Source organism: Salmo salar, unplaced genomic scaffold, assembly GCF_965601325.2.
Source record: "Salmo salar unplaced genomic scaffold, fSalSal1 ptg000221l, whole genome shotgun sequence".
NCBI lineage: Eukaryota > Metazoa > Chordata > Actinopteri > Salmoniformes > Salmonidae > Salmo > Salmo salar.
In genome coordinates this window covers 2,678,616-2,687,372 of record NW_027675333.1, presented here as the reverse complement: position 1 = coordinate 2,687,372, position 8,757 = coordinate 2,678,616, and the positions used below count along the sequence as shown (strand labels likewise).

Below are 8,757 nucleotides of genomic sequence, written 5' to 3'. Positions count from 1 at the left end.
AGCACCGTCAATCAGTGCACTGTAATGTCACGCTACTTGTTGCTAGCAGGTGATTTATTTGTAATTCAAGACTTCTTTATTGAAATATTAAGTCAATGTTTATTTTCTTACTACCTTAAAAGGTTTATATAAAAATGGTTGTACTTGTGCTCTGTATTTATGGTTTAATGTCACTTCACATTGAGGGCATGTATCATTACTGTTGTTCCTATCTAACAGTTATCTTGTGTTCTACCTAACCATGTATCATTACTGTTGTTCCTATCTAACAGTTATATTGTGTCCTACCTCACCATGTATCATTACTGTTGTTCCTATCTAACAGTTATCTTGTGTCCTATCTAACCATGTATCATTACTGTTGTTCCTATCTAACAGTTATATTGTGTCCTACCTAACCATGTATCATTACTGTTGTTCCTATCTAACAGTTATCTTGTGTCCTACCTAACCATGTATCATTACTGTTGTTCCTATCTAACAGTTATCTTGTGTCCTACCTAACCATGTATCATTACTGTTGTTCCTATCTAACAGTTATCTTGTGTCCTACCTAACCATGTATCATTACTGTTGTTCCTATCTAACAGTTATCTTGTGTCCTACCTAACCATGTATCATTACTGTTGTTCCTATCTAACAGTTATCTTGTGTCCTACCTAACCATGTATCATTACTGTTGTTCCTATCTAACAGTTATCTTGTGTCCTACCTCACCATGTATCATTACTGTTGTTCCTATCTAACAGTTATCTTGTGTTCTACCTAACCATGTATCATTACTGTTGTTCCTATCTATCAGTTATCTTGTGTCCTACCTAACCATGTATCATTACTGTTGTTCCTATCTATCAGTTATCTTGTGTCCTACCTAACCATGTATCACTACTGTTGTTCCTATCTAACAGTTATCTTGTATCCTACCTAACCATGTATCATTACTGTTGTTCCTATCTAACAGTTATCTTGTGTCCTACCTAACCATGTATCATTACTGTTGTTCCTATCTAACAGTTATCTTGTGTCCTACCTAACCATGTATCATTACTGTTGTTCCTATCTATCAGTTATCTTGTGTCCTACCTCACCAGTGAACGTGTGGCTGTGACCGTCCTGTCAATGCCTGTCCTGGTGACTCATTTTACATTTTAGTCATTGAGCAGACGCTCTTATCCAGAGCAATTTAAAGTTGGTCCTGGTGACTCCTGGGGCCTAATTCGTAAAGGAAGTGTCTCAGAGCTGATCTAGGATCAGGTCCTCCCTCTCCATGTAATCTGATTCATTATGATCTAGGATCAGGTCCCCTTCTCCATGTAATCTGATTCATTATGATCTAGGATCAGGTCCCCTCCTCTCCATGTAATCTGATTCATTATGATCTAGGATCGGGCCCCCCTCTCCATGTAATCTGATTAATTATGATCTAGGATCAGGTCCCCACTCTCCATGTAATCTGATTCATTATGATCTAGGATCAGGTCCCTCCTCTCCATGTAATCTGATTCATTATGATCTAGGATCAGGTCCCCCCTCTCCATGTAATCTGATTCATTATGATCTAGTTGTCAGAGCTAGAGTGGTGTTTGTCAGACTATGAGACATCCCGGTTTGGCCAACAAACTATTATGATACCTCTCTATTGTAAACTGTGACTTGTACAAACAAGCTGGTGTTCTACGTGTTGCTCTAGGAATTACAACAAACTAACAGGGTGGAAAGTGATATTAGGGGGACACAGAAAAACTTAAATTAAATAATATGAATGAACAAATGAATGAATGATATTTTATTTCCGTGTCAAATCGCCAACTGGCAACCCATCCCTTATGGGGTTAATTGCCACATAAACAAACATTACAATAATTGACTGTGGTAATTAAATGATAATTCCTCTTCAGTGCTCTCTGCATTGAGCATCACATGAAGAATGAAAACAATAAGGTAAAAATCAATACATAATAGTAAATAAGGTGATGCAAACAATAATTATATCCCTAGAGCAGAACAATAATATACACACATACACACACTGTATATATACACATCACATACATACATACATACACACTGTATATATACACATACATACACACACACTGTATATATGCACATACATACATATATACACACTGTATATATACACATACATACATACACACTGTATATATATACATACATAACATATACAGATAAATAAATACAGAAAAAAATAAACAGAAGGAATTTGAACCCAGTCTGACACAAAGAGAAGATTAATATGGGAGACAAGTCTATACACAATCTATATACACACATGTACCATTTACCACATAGAAGATTCATATGGGAGACAAGTCTATACACAATCTATATACACATACCATTTACCACATAGAAGACTCATATGGGAGACAAGCCTATACACAATCTATATATACACATACCATTTACCACATAGAAGACTCATATGGGAGACAAGTCTATACACAATCTATATATACACATACCATTTACCACATAGAAGACTCATATGGGAGACAAGTCTATACACAATCTATATACACATGTACCATTTACCACGCAGAAGCTAAATATTTTTACAATTTAATTATAGGTAAACATTTTTCTTATATTCCAGGATTTATCTAAATATTCCACAAACGGAAATACACAATGGACAAAAAAAACATTTCAATTTCTCCTCATCACTCATCACATACTGCCAGGGTATATCTGGTGGTCTTTCTGGAATAAGAGCAAGCGTATATCATGGTAGAACAGGAAATAGAGGATTAAATCAGTTTAATTCTCTATTTCTTTAAGGTCACAATAGTTACATAGTCTTTCCTCCATTTCACCACAATACTGACCTGTATCAATACTCAGAGAAAATATCCCTGATCTTACCTGTTTCAATACTCAGAGAAAATATCCCTGATCTTACCTGTTTCAATACTCAGAGGCAATATCCATGATCGTACCTGTTTCAATACACAGAGACAATATCCCTGAAATAACCTGTTTCAATACGCAGAGACAATATCCCTGATCTGACCTGTTTCAATACTCAGAGACAATATCCCTGATCTGACCTGTTTCAATACTCAGAGGAAATATCCCTGATCTGAACTGTTTCAATACGCAGAGACAATATCCCTGATCTGAACTGTTTCAATACGCAGATGAAATATCCCTGATCTGAACTGTTTCAATACGCAGAGACAATATCCCTGATCTTCCCTGTGCACATAGAGATCTCTTGCTTTTAGGTAGGTTATACATAATATATCTCTCACACACCAATTCACCCTGAATCAAACAAAAGGTTCTCAATTTGGATTTATGATTCATCTCCTCCACCCATCTTTTTTTCATGTCGCATCAACAGTTGTTTTTTAATCATATCTATGTCTCCCTTCATTTGGTTTTGGTACAGATGTTCATAGTTACACTGTTGAAAAAGCTCAGACATTTCAGTTGCCCAGGCTTCCCCTATGGATAGATAAATACAATAATCATGAAAAAAGTCATTGATGAAAGAGACTTCAACTAGGACTATAAAATAATGAAGAAACAGTTTAACATTTTGTTATTTTATGGCTTATATTTATTGTAGAAGTTGATAAATAACACCTGGGGACAAAAACGCCTACATCTTCTGACAAAAAGTGTTAAAATGCATAACATTCCCTTTCAGGATCCATATTTTGGTGTTTATAAGGTAAAGGACACCTTATATTTAAAGCCTTTTTGAATCCACATTTTACACTAAATAAGAACTGATATTTCCTGGGGACAGAAAAGGCACCACATGGTAGGAATGACTCAGCAGAACTCCTACACTAGTTTAGTGGATTCCAAATGTTCCCTCTACTTTATTCTACATTATTAACCTGAAATACTCACTTTACTTGGAAACTGAGTTGCAGTTTAGAGGTTAAACTATGAGCTGCTCTGTCATCTCAAAATGACCCTGTACAGATACTTTCTTATATTCAGTTTCAACTGTAGTCAAGGAGTCACCCTTCATATAACAACAGTAACCAGAGGGTGGAGCTAACAGTCAGTTTCAACTGTAGTCAAGGTGTCACCCTTCATATAACAACAGTAACCAGAGGGTGGAGCTAACAGTCAGTTTCAACTGTAGTCAAGGAGTCACCCTTCATATAACAACAGTAACCAGAGGGTGGAGCTAACAGTCAGTTTCAACTGTAGTCAAGGTGTCACCCTTCACATAACAACAGTAACCAGAGGGTGGAGCTAACAGTCAGTTTCAACTGTAGTCAAGGAGTCACTCTTCATATAACAACAGTAACCAGAGGGTGGAGCTAACAGTCAGTTTCAACTGTAGTCAAGGTGTCACCCTTCACATAACAACAGTAACCAGAGGGTGGAGCTAACAGTCAGTTTCAACTGTAGTCAAGGTGTCACCCTTCATATAACAACAGTAACCAGAGGGTGGAGCTAACAGTCAGTTTCAACTGTAGTCAAGGAGTCACTCTTCACATAACAACAGTAACCAGAGGGTGGAGCTAACAGTCAGTTTCAACTGTAGTCAAGGTGTCACTCTTCATATAACAACAGTAACCAGAGGGTGGAGCTAACAGTCAGTTTCAACTACAGTCAAGGAGTCACCCTTCACATAACAACAGTAACCAGAGGGTGGAGCTAACAGTCAGTTTCAACTGTAGTCAAGGTGTCACCCTTCACATAACAACAGTAACCAGAGGGTGGAGCTAACAGTCAGTTTCAACTGTAGTCAAGGTGTCAGCCTTCATATAACAACAGTAACCAGAGGGTGGAGCTAACAGTCAGTTTCAACTGTAGTCAAGGAGTCACCCTTCATATAACAACAGTAACCAGAGGGTGGAGCTAACAGTCAGTTTCAACTGTAGTCAAGGAGTCACCCTTCATATAACAACAGTAACCAGAGGGTGGAGCTAACAGTCAGTTTCAACTGTAGTCAAGGAGTCACCCTTCATATAACAACAGTAACCAGAGGGTGGAGCTAACAGTCAGTTTCAACTGTAGTCAAGGTGTCACCCTTCACATAACAACAGTAACCAGAGGGTGGAGCTAACAGTCAGTTTCAACTGTAGTCAAGGAGTCACCCTTCACATAACAACAGTAACCAGAGGGTGGAGCTAACAGTCAGTTTCAACTGTAGTCAAGGAGTCACTCTTCATATAACAACAGTAACCAGAGGGTGGGGCTAACAGTCAGTTTCAACTGTAGTCAAGGAGTCACCCTTCACATAACAACAGTAACCAGAGGGTGGAGCTAACAGTCAGTTTCAACTGTAGTCAAGGAGTCACCCTTCACATAACAACAGTAACCAGAGGGTGGAGCTAACAGTCAGTTTCAACTGTAGTCAAGGTGTCACCCTTCACATAACAACAGTAACCAGAGGGTGGGGCTAACAGTCAGTTTCAACTGTAGTCAAGGAGTCACCCTTCACATAACAACAGTAACCAGAGGGTGGGGCTAACAGTCAGTTACATGAGACAGCAGTAACGTGACATTGTTCTGAATCTTGCTTAAAAAATGTTATAGTCCTTCTTCAAGACATCTCTCTTACATTATTTTAGCTAAACTTATAATTTACTCGAAATCAGGTTTAGTTGTGTTTTTCCCCTGTAAGGTGTGTACGTGCTGGATAAGAACCAAAGGATGAGAAACCCTGAGATAAACATAAAACCATATAATGTAAAAGCTCCTCCGCCATCTTTACCAGACGTTTTACTGATAACATGTAGACCTACTGATTAGTTTCCACTTTGAAAACTGCTGTCTGTCAGCAACTCAGCTCAAGTAGCAGTTCTACTAACTAGTAATATCTCATTCCTAGTATTCATTCTCTTACTCTGTCCATTAGAATAGATTATTGTTCAGAAATACTTACTTTATTTGTCAGTATTGTCCATATAGTGTTTTCTGCTCTGTCATCTCAAAATGGATCCTGTACAAAATCACATATTTACTTTCAGTCACCTCCTGGGTGGTGCAGTGGTCTAAACCACCCCATCTGAACAGTTTCTCACCAACTGGCCACCTGGTCTATAGAGACTAAATGACTATACACTCTACGCTGCACACCACATCAACGGGGATGTGGTGGAGGGTAAACGCACTTACACACCTTTTTATTTGTAAAATAGCGTTTACTCAACACTGTATTTTGTTAATTATCATTTACCACTTCTTATGCGTTTCCAGCGTTAAGCCTAAATTCCATCGTGGAAAACGGGCCCAGGTTGGTCAGCATGATAAATAATCATATCTCAAGCCTACTCTGTCTATTGAATGTCTGACTACGACCTAACTTTATAATAGTTATATGTAGCCAAGACTTACCAGAGTCTGTACGTCTGTCCTTCAAATCAACACATTTATCCTGCTTCTAATGTTGCAGAGAAATGTGCGCTACATTTTGTAACCACAGTTACTTTCATTTTCATATGAGGAAACACGTCAATTCGCACGTCACTGGTGTATGGGTAAATAATGATGACAGAAGAGATCTACTTACTAGTAATAATATGTAATTCCAGGTATTCATTATCTTACTCTGTCCTTTATTGTTCAGAAATACTTTATTTGTACTTCTCTCCATGTAGTGTGTTTTCCTCTTTTGTCATCTCACCATGGATCCTGCACTCAGCCGTCTCCCCACCCTGATAATAAAGTGTTTTATTGGTATCTTCCACTAGATGGCAGTAAACACCTGCTGTAACTAGACTTTACAACAGCATTCCTTATTCATAAAGGCAGTGTCTCAAAGGAGGAATCAGGATCAGGATCAGGTCCTCCTCTCCATGTAATCTGATTCATTATGATATAGGATCAGGTCCCCCTCTCCATGTAATCTGATTCATTATGATCTAGGATCAGGTCCCCCCTCTCCATGTAGTCTGATTCATTATGATCTAGGATCAGGTCCCCCCTCTCCATGTAATCTGATTCATTATGATCTAGGATCAGGTCCCCCTCTCCATGTAATCTGATTCATTATGATCTAGGATCAGGTCCCCCCTCTCCATGTAATCTGATTCATTATGATCTAGGATCAGGTCCCCCCTCTCCATGTAATCTGATTCATTATGATCTAGGATCAGGTCCCTCCTCTCCATGTAATCTGATTCATTATGATCTAGGATCAGGTCCTCCTCTCCATGTAATCTGATTCATTATGACATAGGATCAGGTCCCCCTCTCCATGTAATCTGATTCATTATGATCTAGGATCAGGTCCCCCCTCTCCATGTAATCTGATTCATTATGATCTAGGATCAGGTCCTCCTCTCCATGTAATCTGATTCATTATGACATAGGATCAGGTCCCCCCTCTCCATGTAATCTGATTCATTATGATCTAGGATCAGGTCCCCCCCTCTCCATGTAATCTGATTCATTATGATCTAGGATCAGGTCCCCCCTCTCCATGTAATCTGATTCATTATGATCTAGGATCAGGTCCCCCCCTCTCCATGTAATCTGATTCATTATGATCTAGGATCAGGTCCCCCCTCTCCATGTAATCTGATTCATTATGATTGTTTTGTCTCATGTCTCTTTATATTCATATAGCCTTGGGGTATTGCTTATTGTATTGCTTACATCTTAATATATAGACTTTTATATCAACCCTCTATCCCAGAAACACCCAGCTATGTTCAGGGTACTGATGAATGAAGGGTTTATTACTATTGTAGTACTGACTTTAATATCAACCCTCTATCCCAGAAACACCCAGCTTTGTTCAGGGTACTGATGAATGAAGGGTTTATTACTATTGTATTACTTTTTTTATTAACTTAGCTACTGACTTGTTCTATTGTTGTTGTATTGTCAAGAGGTTAACCTGCAAGGAAGCATTTCAGTACATAATACTTGTATTGTGCTTTATATTATTATAGATATTTTAGGGTTGCCATGGATTTCAAGCAGGCAATGCCATCAGGTCCAAACCCAAAACAAGGAAATTGTAGGAGACAGGCGTGTTGGGGTTTCCTGCCAGCATGACCACCCGCTTCACTTCCTGAACATGAAAAAGGGTGAAAGGTGGGATGCAGTAATAAGGAGTTTTTTTCAGTTTCTTTTTCAGTATTTTATTTCAGTGTTGATTAATTGAGTTAATTTAGTAAATTGTATTTAGTTATTTAGTGCAGATAATGATGTACTTCTTCTGTAGTTTGTCAAATGCAGTGAACCTGCTGAGAGATGAAGGAGGGGATGAGAGGCCAGAACATCAACCTCATCTTCATGGAGGACATTGATGCCAGATGCAGTGAACCTGCTGAGAGATGAAGGAGGGGATGAGAGGCCAGAACATCAACCTCATCTTCATGGAGGACATTGATGCCAGATGCAGTGAACCTGCTGAGAGATGAAGGAGGGGATGAGAGACCAGAACATCAACCTCATCTTCATGGAGGACATTGATGCCAGATGCAGTGAACCTGCTGAGAGATGAAGGAGGGGATGAGAGGCCAGAACATCAACCTCATCTTCATGGAGGACATTGATGCCAGATGCAGTGAACCTGCTGAGAGATGAAGGAGGGGATGAGAGGCCAGAACATCAGTCTCATCTTCATGGAGGACATTGATTCCAGATGCAGCTACATGTGCAAGTAATTAACCTTTTTAATTCAAGATCTCATTGACTTTAACATTTGAAAAGCAGTTTCTCCAACAATAGTTTTAACATGAACATTTTGTCCATAACTTTTTAGAGAAACTTTCCTGAGTTGGATTAACATTTCCTGTTGTTTTGATG

General features: G+C 38.8%; 1 long non-coding RNA gene across 2 annotated transcripts; it reads right to left on the bottom strand.

Annotated features, from left to right (window-relative positions):
- Positions 1-1,759: 1,759 nt before the first annotated feature.
- Positions 1,760-6,429, bottom strand: LOC123733380 (uncharacterized). Of its 2 annotated transcripts, XR_014383262.1 has the most exons (3): positions 6,334-6,429; positions 5,882-5,938; positions 1,760-3,471 (listed from the first exon to the last, which is right to left on the bottom strand). It is a non-coding gene; the product is annotated as an uncharacterized LOC123733380 (long non-coding RNA). The 2 variants fall into 2 exon arrangements; XR_014383261.1 differs by lacking the exon at positions 6,334-6,429 and having other exon boundaries at positions 5,882-6,323.
- Between the last annotated feature and the right edge of the window lie 2,328 nt (positions 6,430-8,757).